The sequence below is a fragment of the Somniosus microcephalus genome, unplaced genomic scaffold (assembly GCF_052327205.1).
Source record: "Somniosus microcephalus isolate GS21.2 unplaced genomic scaffold, FLI_Smic_1.0 unresolved_chr1, whole genome shotgun sequence".
NCBI lineage: Eukaryota > Metazoa > Chordata > Chondrichthyes > Squaliformes > Somniosidae > Somniosus > Somniosus microcephalus.
This window is the reverse complement of record NW_028225179.1, coordinates 128,614,933-128,627,125: the sequence shown is the minus strand read 5'-3', so window position 1 is coordinate 128,627,125 and position 12,193 is coordinate 128,614,933.

The window sequence follows — 12,193 nt, the reverse complement described above, 5'->3', positions numbered from 1 at the left end:
TGACGCCGGCCAGCTCTTAAAGGGGGAAGGGTCAACTTTGACTGCAGCCACGCCCTGCATGCTGTAGCCCTGCAACTAGGCCTCAGGAGTGGTTGTGTGGCATATCAACGCCTGGAGGACATGGAGAGGGCCCGTGAAAGAGCCGAACGCTTCTCTGAGCATGCGCTGGGTGTGCTCCTTCATGGGGTGCGCAAAAGAAGGCGGGTCGTTTGCCCGGCTAGTGGCAGGAAGGCTCCCAGGAGCCAGTTCAGGGAGGCCTGGACCAAAATTGCCCGGAGGGTCTCCTCCAGCTCAGATGTTCCCAGGAGTGCGGACCAGTGCCGCAAGAAATACAACGACCTATGTCGGCTGGTCAAGGTGAGTACCCTTTCCAATGTCCCCCTCATCCTTGCATGTGCACCTCCCATTAGGGCCAAAGGGACATCCAAGGTCTAATGGCCAGCCCTGCTGCCGCTGCAATGGCACTTGCATGTTAATCAAGAGCTCTTTCTGCACTTACCACACTGTGCAAGCTATTCCACCATGGGAGGCCTCACACAGAGCTACAGGGCACCACACTGTGCAAGCTATTCCACCATGGGAGGCCTCACACAGAGCTACAGGGCACCACACTGTGCAAGCTATTCCACCATGGGAGGCCTCACACAGAGCTACAGGGCACCACACTGTGCAAGCTATTCCACCATGGGAGGCCTCACACACAGCTACAGGGCACCACACTGTGCAAGCTATTCCACCATGGCAGGCCTCACACACAGCTACAGGGCACCACACTGTACTTAGACGCCCTCCTTTCTCTTGCAGGCCAAGCTGGTGAGGAACGCCAGGAGCCTCCGTGTCACTGGTGGAGGCCCTCGCGAGTTCCAGGAGCTGACGCCTCTGGAAGAGAGGGTGGCCCGACTGCTGCGGCACCCGGTGATTGGGCCTGTGGCGATCGGCGACGCCGACCCTATACTGGAGCCCACTGGTAAGGACAAGACCGGCTGCACCTCTATCCTTGCCCTCGCGCATCAGATCTACATCCTTCCCCAGTGGCCGATAAATGCGCATAATGCACCAGTGCGGCCTCCCTCGCTGTCGGCCTGTCCTCACTCTAAAGCTACACTTGTGCCTTCCTGCTTTCAGCTGGTGAGGAGGAGGTGCTCCCTGAAGCCCACACAGCCAGGCCCTCGGAGGAGGAGGACGTGGAGGAGCAGCAGGAAGGCGCCACCTTGGGGGAACCCTCCTCCGCTCCAGGACATGCCAATGAAGGGGATACGTCTGGCGTGCCGGAGAGCCAGGGGGAGGTGGGGGAGGGGAGCCCCGAACCTGGTCCCAGTGGCATGGACGCCCGCGGCAAGGCTCCGGCGGCACGCGACCCTTCTGCCCAGAGGGGGGAGGCGGTGGAGGGGAGGGCAGAACCTGGTGTCAGTGGCATGGCCGCATGCGGCAGCGCTCCGGCGGCACGCCAGCCTTCTGGCCAGAGGGTGGAGGCGCCCTCCAGTCCGGACTCGGACGTCGCCCAGGAGGTGCGCCTCCTGGACGAGATGTCGGCGGCGTCGGAGCGCCGCCACGTGGAAATCATGGAGGCGCTGGCACAGATGCCTCAGGCCATCGAAAGCCTCTCTCAAAGTGTGGTGGCTTTCGGCCAAGCCCAGGCCAGGGGCCTCGAGGTTTTCGCTGCAGCGCACGCCAGGGGGGTGGAGCTCCTTGTGGCAGCGCATGAGAGGGGGGTCGAGCAACTCGAGGCAGCGCAGCACGCCAGTCGCCAGCTGAGAGCTGCTGTCCAGACAATGGGACTGCAGATGCGGGGACATGCCGGCGCAGTTGGGGCACTGATTTCTGCGACCCTCGCACTGGCAGGGAGGCGTCGCCAGGCCAGGCGCCGCCCTGCTGCCGCACACCGGTCTGGCCACCCACAGTTTGGCGCGCTTGCTCCCCAGCCAGGCCGCCCGAGTGCACGTGTGTCTGGCGACCAGCGCGCGCCTGGCATCACCCACCTTGTACCCATTGGTGCAGGCGAGCCTGCCACTCCCCCAGCCACGGTGCAAGGAGCTCCTGCAGCCACTGAAGAGGGCCACCCACAGCTGCAGCAGCCACCAGCCGGCCCCTCCCGGGCCCGCCTTCGTGTAGGCCGACCCCCAAGGGCATCTGGCGAGACGCCTTGTCGCCCTGAGGATCCTTCCCCCAGCCTCGGCACAGCCTCATGGCCCAGCTTGAGGCACAGCAGCAGGACGGGCCGGGGCAAAAGACACCTGTCCACACACTCGCCCTCTCGCCACACCCAATAGAGTGTGTTCACCGAGGGTTTGGGTGATGCGGGGGCTTCTGTTCTGGGGGGCATTATGTGTTTTTGTTTTATGGGGGTCTTTGTGTTGTTGGGGGGGCTTGTTTTTGTTAGGCCAGTGACGAGGCCATTTGGATGCTGATGTTATGTTAGTCCTCCCCAGGTTTTGGGAGTGACAGAAGTTTGTTACTGTTTTTTGGGGGTCTTCTCTGTTTTGCTCTTCCATGTGGGAAGGGCCCTGAGGTTTTCAAATAAAGATGTTTATTTATTCACCATGTGCAGGTGTCATGTTTCAAGTGGTTGTTGGGTTAACCGGCTGAGGGCTTGCGAAACAGCTGCGTTCAGTGGGCCAGGCCATTCCCTGACAGGGGGCCTAGAAGTGTCGAGCAATAAGCCCCCGGCGGACGGCCCTTGGACCTTGTCGCTCCCTCCTGGCCTGGTGCTGCTCCTCCTCAGGGTCCTCCTGCTCGTCCTCCTGAGGTGGTGGCCCAATGTCAGGTGGCAGTGCCTGAGTCCTGCGGATAGCCAGGTTGTGGAGCATGCAGCAGACCACGATGAACTGGGAGACTCTATCCGGCGAATACTGAAGAGACCCGCCCGAACGATCCAGGCAACGGAACCGTTGCTTGAGGACGCCTATCGTTTGCTCTATTAGGTTCCTTGTGGCTTGATGGCTTTCGTTGTATGCCAGCTCCGCTGGGGTCCTGGGCGCGCGGAGCGGGGTCATGAGCCATGTGCACAAAGGGTGCCCTTGTCCCCGAGAAGCCATCCCCTTGGTTGAGGCTGTGCCTGGAACATGTCAGCCACAGTAGTCTGTCGCAGGATAAAGGCATCGTGGATGCTTCCTGGGAAGCGGGCATTGACAGCTAGGATGCGCTGCCTGTGGTCACACACCAGCTGCACATTTAGGGAATGGTAGCCCTTCCGGTTGCGGTCTTGCTCGGCATTGCGGATAGGTGGCCGCATAGCCACATGCGTGCAGTCAATGGCGCCCTGCACCATGGGGAAGGCCGCGATCCTGGCAAATCCGAATGCACGCTGCTCCTGCTTGTGTTGGGTCATGGGGAAGGAGATGAATTGGTGGCTCCTCGCGAAAAGTGCTTCGGTGACCTGTCGGATGCAGCGATGCGCGGCGAACTGGGAGATGGTCGCGATGTCCCCAGCAGCGGCTTGGAAGGAGCCGCTTGCATAAAAGCTGAGAGCCACCGTGACCTTCACTTCCACCGAGAGAGACGCCCTGGACATGAGCTGTGGCTGCAAATCTGCATGAAGCCGCTGGCAGATCTCTTCAACCACCTCCCTTCTGAAGCGCAGCCTCTTAACACAATGCGCCGCAGTCATGGTGAGATGTGAGACCTGCTCCCGGTATTGCCTGACTGGGTAAGGCCTACGTTGGCGATGCCTAATGGCCCCTCTGCGTCTAGCCATGCCTGGGCCTGTCTCAAAGCGTATGCCAGCCCTTCGCACAAAATGTCGCAACTGAGGGTTGGCCCCCCATGCAGCCCCCATTACAAAGTTCCAACCAGCAAAATCACAAGGATGCAAATGTCAAAGCACTGGCTAGAAGCCAAAAAGTCCTCTCCTATGGTGTCCGAAATCAGTAATCTCTGTGCCTTGCTCTCTGTGCAGAAATCCAAACCAGTCAAGTCATTGCAGCGAAATGGCTAGCTTTTATGGGTGAGTGGATGTGCCCTTTAATTAGCGCTCCCCGAATCCCACAGAGCCTCTGTTGAGTTCCATTTCACAGTTCGTAGTAGCACCACGCCAACATCGGCCGGGCGCCACTGAATTTCCGGTTTGGGGCGCACAAACGGCGTTGCACGACGGAATGACGTCATAAGATGCGCGCGCAGCTGACCGGGCGCTAACACTTTGCGCCAGCGCTAAAGCCCAGCTGAATTTCGGCGTAGGCGCAGATCCGGCGGTGCCCGGGCGCTAAGTGGATAGCGCCGGAAATCTGGCGCTAACGTCTGGCGCAAACAGCTGAATTTCTAGGCCATTGTTTTTGGTCCCCGCCACAAACTCAGGTCCCTAACCACTGACTCCATCCTTCTCCCTAACATCTATCTGAGGCTGAACCCGACTGTTCACAACCTTGATGTCATATCTGACCCTGAAATGATCTGGCAACCATATATCCACAGCATAACTAACACCGCCTATTTCCACCTCTGTAACATCACCCATCTCCACCCTTGCCTCAGTTGATCGGCTGCTGAAACCCTCATCCATGGATTTGTTACCGCTAGACTTGACTGTTCCAATGCATTCCTGCTTGGCCTTCCACGTTCTACCCTACGTAATCTTGAGGTCATCCAAAACACGGCTGCCCTTGTCCTAACTTGCACCAAGTCCCGTTCACCCATCACCCCTGGGCTCGCTGACCTACATTGGCCCCCGGTTAAGCAAAACCTCGATTCCAAAATACTCATCCTTGTTTACAAATTCCTCCATGGCTTCGCCCCTTCCTAGCTCTGTAATCTCCTCCAGCCCCACAACCCCCCTGAGATATCTGCGCTCATCTAATTCTGCCCTCTTTAACATCCCTGATTATAATCGCTCAACCATTGGTGGCTGTGCCATCTGATGCCTAAGCTCTACGCTCTGGAATTCCCTGCCTAAACTTCTCTGCGTCTCTAACTCTCTTTCCTCCTTTAAGATGCTGCTTAAAATCTATCTCTTTGACTAAGCATTTGGTCAACTGCCTAATTTCTCCTTAAGTTTTGCCTTACAATACTCCTATGAAGTGCCTTGTGATGTTTTATTAGCTTAAAGTGCTATATAAATGCAAGTTGTTCTTGTTGTTGTGTATATGGACTTTCAAAAGGCGTTTGATAAACTACCATATAATAGACCAGTGAGCAACTTTGAAGCTCATGGGATTAAATAGGCAAAAGCAAAAAATACCTTTTGTCATTTATTCACTCCTGCCTTCCATCCAATCACAGACCTTCCCTTTTGTTCTTTCCTTCCCTCCCCCTTTCCCAGCCTCTGCACTTGCTGAAACTCTGTTACATCTCTAACTTTTTCTAGTTCTGACGAAATGTCATCGACCTGAAACATTAACTCTGTCTCTCTCCACAGATGCAGCCTGACTTGCTGAGTATTTCCAGCATTTTCTGGATTAAAGGGGCAGTTGCTGCGTGGATACTAAATTGGCTGGGGGACAGAAAGCAAAAGGTAGTGGTGAACAGTTGTTTTTTCTTCAGAATGGAGGGAATTGTGTGGCAGTGTTCCCCAGGGGTCAGTGTTGGGACCACTGCTCTTTTGGATATATATTATTGACCTGGACATAGGTTTAAAGGGCATAATTTCAAAGTTTTCAGACGAAACTAAACTAGGAAATGTAGTAAATAATGAGGAAGATAGTAACAGACTTCAGAAGAACATAGTCAGACTAGTGAAATGAGCAAGACACATGGCAGATGAAATTTAACGCAGAGAAATGTGAATTGATTCATTTTGGTGGGAAGAACGAGGAGAGGCAATATAAACTAAATGGTACAATTTTAAAGCGGATGCAGGAACAGAGAAACCTGGGGTGTATGTGCACAAATCGTTGAAGGTGACTGCACAAGTTGAGATGGCTGTTAAAAATACATATGGCATCTTCAGCTATATTAATGGAGGAATAGAGTACAAAAGCAAGAACGCTACACTAAACCTTTATAACACGTTGGTTAGGTCGCCAGCTGGACTATTGTGACCAATTCTGGTCACCACACTTTAGAAAGGATGTCAAGGTCTCAGAGAGAGTGCAGAGGAGATTTATTAGAATGGTACCAGAGATTAAATATTTCCATTATGTGGAGAGACTATAGAAACGAGGGCTGGTCTCCTTAGAGCACACAAGTTTAAGGGAAAATTTAATAGAGATGATCAAAATCATGAAGGGTTTAGATAGAGTATAAAAATAAAAAATGTTCCCAGTGGCAGATGTGTCGGTAACCAGAAAACATATCGATAGGCCAGAACTTCGGGTCCCCAGGGGTGAGTACGCGCTGGGTACTCACGTGTAGGCCCAACAAAAGTGCCAGTTTCGTGCATGCACTGCGCAAGCATGGGAAACCAGAACTTCCATTCCCTTAAAGGAAGGGGTTCACAAGTCGAACGCATGCACCGGAGAGACAGTGCATACGCCTGGAACTTCCGTTTTTTTTGGCAGGTTTCTGCGAGAGGTTAAGTCTCCAGCAGCTACGCTTGTAAAAAGCAGCCGCAAGGCCTGCTTTTAACAAGGTGAGTGGTGAATTAAGTAAAATTAAACCATTTTTTCCACAGATTTATTATTTTTAAATACTTTAAAGAAAGTTAAGTTTATTTTTAGCCCCGTTAGAAACTATAATTAACTTTTTCAAAAATTTTAATTATTGCTTAAAATAGTTATTTTATGTAATTTATAGTTATTTTAAAAATGCGATTTTTAAAAAATTTATTTGAAGTTTTAGTATGTTTTGGGGCTGAATTGTATTCATAGATTTGACAGGTCTTCCTGTCAAATCTATGAATACAGATCCCCTGCTACCATCAGCTCTCCATGGCCCACGTGATCCCAGGGGACGCTTCGAACTAACTGCGCCCCTGGGATACGCGAGCACTGCGCACCGGCAGTTGGAGCAGGCCCAGGATCAGAATCCCACGTGGGCCCACAGCACAATAGCCAGCGCGCTAGGTAAGGGCAGGTCGGAGGCTTGCACCCCCGGGAAGCCTCCAACCCGAATTTCTGGGCCAATGTATTGAATAGATGGAAAACCAGAAGTGGTTGGCGAAGACTGGGTGACAGGGAAGTAAGAATTAGTGTAAGATAGTTTGAGCTCAATAGAGTTCAAGTGGATTTTGGATGGGACTTCAACGGCAAGCAAAAATTGCAATTAGGCAATCGAGCCTCCATGAAACAAAGTCTTACATAACAGTTTTAGAAGTGACAAAGATGAGTCTGTGGTAAAGCTGGGTGATGTGTGGTGGGCCTAGGGAGGTAGCTGAGATGCTGGATTTTAAACTTAACTAAGGTTCAAAAACAGCACCCAAGGTTCACCCTGTGTGAGCAACCGAGGAAGAGGATGGAGTCGTGGGATAGAATGTAAAGGTTTGAGCCAAAAGGGATAGCTCCAGTCTTGTCAAAGTTACACTGAAGCACTATTTTGCATTCATTGCTTGATGTCACATATGAATTTGTACCACTCATTGCTGGTCCGTGCGTCAAGGGTGCTGGTGGGGAGGGAGAACAGATCATCGGCTACATTTCTGGGGGGGTTTTTCCCAGGACTGTGAATGATGTTGTGAAGCAGCAACAGGTTAACGAGGAAAATAAAGAGGGGGGAGAATGCATGACTTCCGTTCTGTTTTTCCTCCTGTTAAATTGCAGTCACATTCCAAAGAACATTTATTGCAGTTTTGCTGGAACTAATTGACAGAAGAAGCAATCACAAATGTAGCGGATGAAAATGGTCATGGGCAGTAGCGCAAAACAGGCGATAGCGAATCGGCAGCCCGCCTGAGTTTCTCTTCCATTGAAGCCCATTTTGACCCAATTACTCAAGATCAACATCGACCTATCCCCCACCTCCAGCCATCCATATTATTTGAAAACACTTACTTTTTATTTTTACGAACTTGATCTCTGGAATAAAATAATAGCAAGCAGGTTGTCACCACTTTTATTTTAATTTCTTCAACTTAATGAATAATTAGCCCACTCCTTTCACCTGACAATTTAAACATGTACATTATCTCTGCATATAAAATAGAGACAAACTTCAGTTGATCTTTATAAATAGAGGCATAGAGTACAAAAGCCAGGGAGTTATGCTAAACCTATATAAAAGACTAGTTCGGCCCCAGCTGCATTTTGCATCCAATTCTGTGCACCAGACTTTAGGAAGGGTATGAAGGTTTTGGAGAGACTACGGAAGAGATTTTCTCGAATGGTTCCAGGGATGAGGGATTACATTTATCTGGATAGACTTGGGAAGCTGGGGTTTTCTCTCCTTGGAGCAGAGAAGGCCGAGAGGGGATTAGACAGAGGTGTTTAAAATCATGAAGTGTTTAGGTCGAGTAAATAAAGAGAAACACTTTCTAATGCCCGTAGGGTTAGTAACCAGAGGGCACAGATTTAAAGTGACTGGCAAAATAACCAGTGGCGACATGATGAAAAACGTTTTAATGCAACGAGTGGTTAGGATTTGGAATGCACTCCTTGATAGGGTGGTAGATACAGATTCAATAGTAGCCTTCAAAAGGTAATTGGATAAATACTTGAAGGAGAAAAAAATTGCAGAGATATGGGGAAAGAGCGGGGGTTGGGACTAACTGAATTGCTTTTTGAAAGAGCCGGTGCAGATTCGATTGGCAGAATGGCCTCCTTCTGTGCTACACTATTCAATGAGTCTATGATATTCATGGTGGATGACATTGGATTACACCAAGAAATCAATGACCAGCTTTACTAACTCATTTGAATATGGTCAAACGTGCATGTCAACCTTCTGACCACAGAACCGATCCATGTATCTTGCGATAGAGGAAGGAATGCATGTACCAAGTACAACATAATTCATCAATGTTAGTCCACACAATGGCTTCTATTCCAGATGTGTTCACGGGTGGGAACAGCACAGAAAAAAATACTATCTTCACATTTTTTTAGTGAAATTGTGACCACATCCCTGAATAAACCCTGAGTCCTAGAAATTCATCTTGGGCGATGGCAATATCGGATGCTGCGTATAACGGGCGGCCGATCCAATACCGCCCATTTGGCACCACCGCCCAAGATGAATTTTTAAGCCTGGCTCTTTAATCTTTAATCTTGATTCATAGCAAAATTTCTTAAGATAGGCATTTTCTGCACGCCCTTCAATGCCTGGAGAAAGCATCAAACAAACTGATGCTTAGTCTAATGTGTATGAGATATAAATAAATGTATAGCCCCTTAGACAGTTTCCTCTGGAGAAGACAAATTTCAATGCATATAAATCGCAACTTTTTTTTCAGGAAAGCGATAACTTTCAAGCTGATTTATATATTCCAGATTGCCACCATCTGCATAAAATGACATCACAGCTAAAGCTTAGAAAAGGGAAGGTTCGAAACGGTGGTTCCACTTAATTGCTTTAATCAGAGCATTTGCAACAGGCTGACCAGGGTATCAGTGGGGGCAGACATTGTTGAAAAAAGTGAGGAAATTGGATAGCTGTGCGAGGAAATGGAGATGGAGAGGTATTAGCTCTTGGGAAGGATGACATGGACTATAATGAATTTTCTGGTGACGTACTTCCCTGAGTTTTATAAGTTCATATTTTCCAAAATAATGGGCTGACTTTTCTCAGACACCATTGCTACCATAGGTGGTTTTCATGTAGCGAACGTCTCTCTGGAAATTCGTGGGTGCACCATCCGTTAACGTTATGGACATGCACCCGTGATTTTGCAATAAGCCATCTGTTGTGCTCAGCAAATTCTGCCGTAATCGCCCAATTCAATTGTCAGCGTGAAATTGCATGGATCTAATACTGTACTCAGTTAAAATTCAGTTACACATGATATCATTTCCAACCGCTATAAAGGTATCAGATGCTGTGCAAAGCCAAATCAAATCTGTCGGCAGTTTCCACTTTTCAGGCATAAAGCGAGCACTACTGATCAGAAATGAGGCCTGGAATTAGGTGAATCTGGATCACCGCTCGTTTTCCCCATCACCAGCATCTGTGAATTAATAGGCACATGAAGCTTCTTCCAAACAAAAAGACATTGAAACTGACGCTGTTTATGAACACTGGTGTACATTATTTAGACGTTGCTAACCTTGCCGGACCTAACATTATTTCATCTGGGCATCCATATAAAATGATAACCAAGTAGTAATAGCAACTGAACTGCATGGGAACTAAATCTAAATCGTCCTGCAGATATTTATTCAACCTTTATCTTATTGTTTTGCCTCACCTAAATGACCAAAAGCCTTTGCAACAATAGTTAAGGTGCAATGTTTTCCTTCACGGCTGCAAATGTGTCAGCATGAGCTCTTCGTGGGAAACCTCCAGCAGCATGAACAGAATGCCTGTCAGTCAAGCTAGTCAGTCATTCTATGTTCGAGCAAATAAAAACAATCATCTCCGGTTGTTATCAGGATAAGAGCGTTGTACAATTCAGCAGAGTGACAGGCGTTCAGATTCTCATTTTCAACACTGGGTTGTAAGAGCTTGACACGCGAGACAACCCATCGCAAATTCGGCCACAAGCTGACAACAATTTTCTGCCATTCATTTTAAAGGACGGAAAATCGTGAGGATCAATGTTCCCAGTTTTAGATTGGAGGTTTGATATCCTGGTGCTGAAGAGGAACAATTAGGTCGGGATTGTTAATGCCAAGGGTTCGTAGACTGCACTAAATTGAACCAACTTACATCTCACACATTGCCACTGCCAAATTAGAATAAAATAATTATGGCAAAAACAGGCCATTCAGTCCAATCGCGTACCCTTCACATTATTCATCCCGCACAAAATTCCTTTCCTCAAGCAATCACCAAATTCCCCATGGAAAGTACCAATTAGCAAAGCTGTAACAATAATCCCATGGAAGAGGATTGCTCTCTCCAGCTATTCTCCTTCAAATAATATTTCAATAATCCTCAGTTCAATCGACCCCATTTCTGGTCTAGAATTGTGCCCTCGTGTTTACAACAGGAAGTGAAATGATTCAATCGTGAACTATTCCATTACAATAATACATTACCTTGGATACCTGCACCAGGTTACCCTGCACACTTTTAGCACCTAGCCTTAGCCTATCAAGTCTTTCTGCACAACTCCAATGCCATATTTCTGGTAAAATTCCAATGAAGCCATACTGTATCCTCTAAGCCGCTTGTACTTCTTTCGCTCAATGGAGTGTCAAAAACCATCTTAAGCACTGCAGCTGCCGACAAAATATTGCCCTATATAGATGCAACCACACTACCCTACATGCCTATCAAGTACAAAACAAGAACTGCTCCTACCGCTTATTAATGGTGTCGCCATCCCCACATTCCAAACATCAATTTAACCCAAATGACACCAGCAATTCTTCATTCTCCGACTCCCACCTCCAAAATATATCAAGTCATATATTTTCGCACTAAAATGAATCTACTACCCGCCTACCCATCCTTGCCAAGAAACCATATGTGATTCTATAATATCCCATCGTGCCCACCATGACGTGGTACATCCGGATTTGATCAAAACCCTTTCCACCAATTCAAACGTCCACAGCACCCATCCTTGTAGCACATAATAATGGCCCCAAAACTGGACCCTGCACAACACCATAAAACGTAAGAATATACGTATATAAGAAATAGGATCTGGAGTAGGCCATTTGGCCCTTCGAGCCTGCTCCGCCATTCAACAAGATCATGGCTGATCTTTTATCTTAACTCCACCTCCCCGCACTATCCCAATATCGCTTAATTCCCTTTGTTCCCAAAAATGTATCGACCTCTGTCTTGAATATACTCAACAACTAATCATCCACAGCTCTCTGGGATAGAGAATTCCAAAGATTCACAACCCTTTGAGTGAAGAAATTTCTCCTAATCTCAGTCCTAAATGGCCTACCCCTTATTCTGTGACTGTGACCCCGTGTTTTAGATTCCCCAGCCAGGGGAAATATTTTCCCAGCATTAACCCTGTCAAGCCCCTTAAGAATTGTATATGTTTCAATTAGATCACCTCTCATTCTAATAAACTCTAAGGAATATAGGCCTAGTCTACTCAATCTCTCCTCATAGGGCAATCCCCTCATCCCACGAACCAGTCTAGTGAACTTTCGCTGCACTCCCTCTAAGGCAAGTATGTATTTCCTTAGGTAAGGAGAACAGAACTGTATACAGTACTCCAGGTGTGGCCTCGCCAATGCCCTGTGTGAATCTATTAAGATTTCTT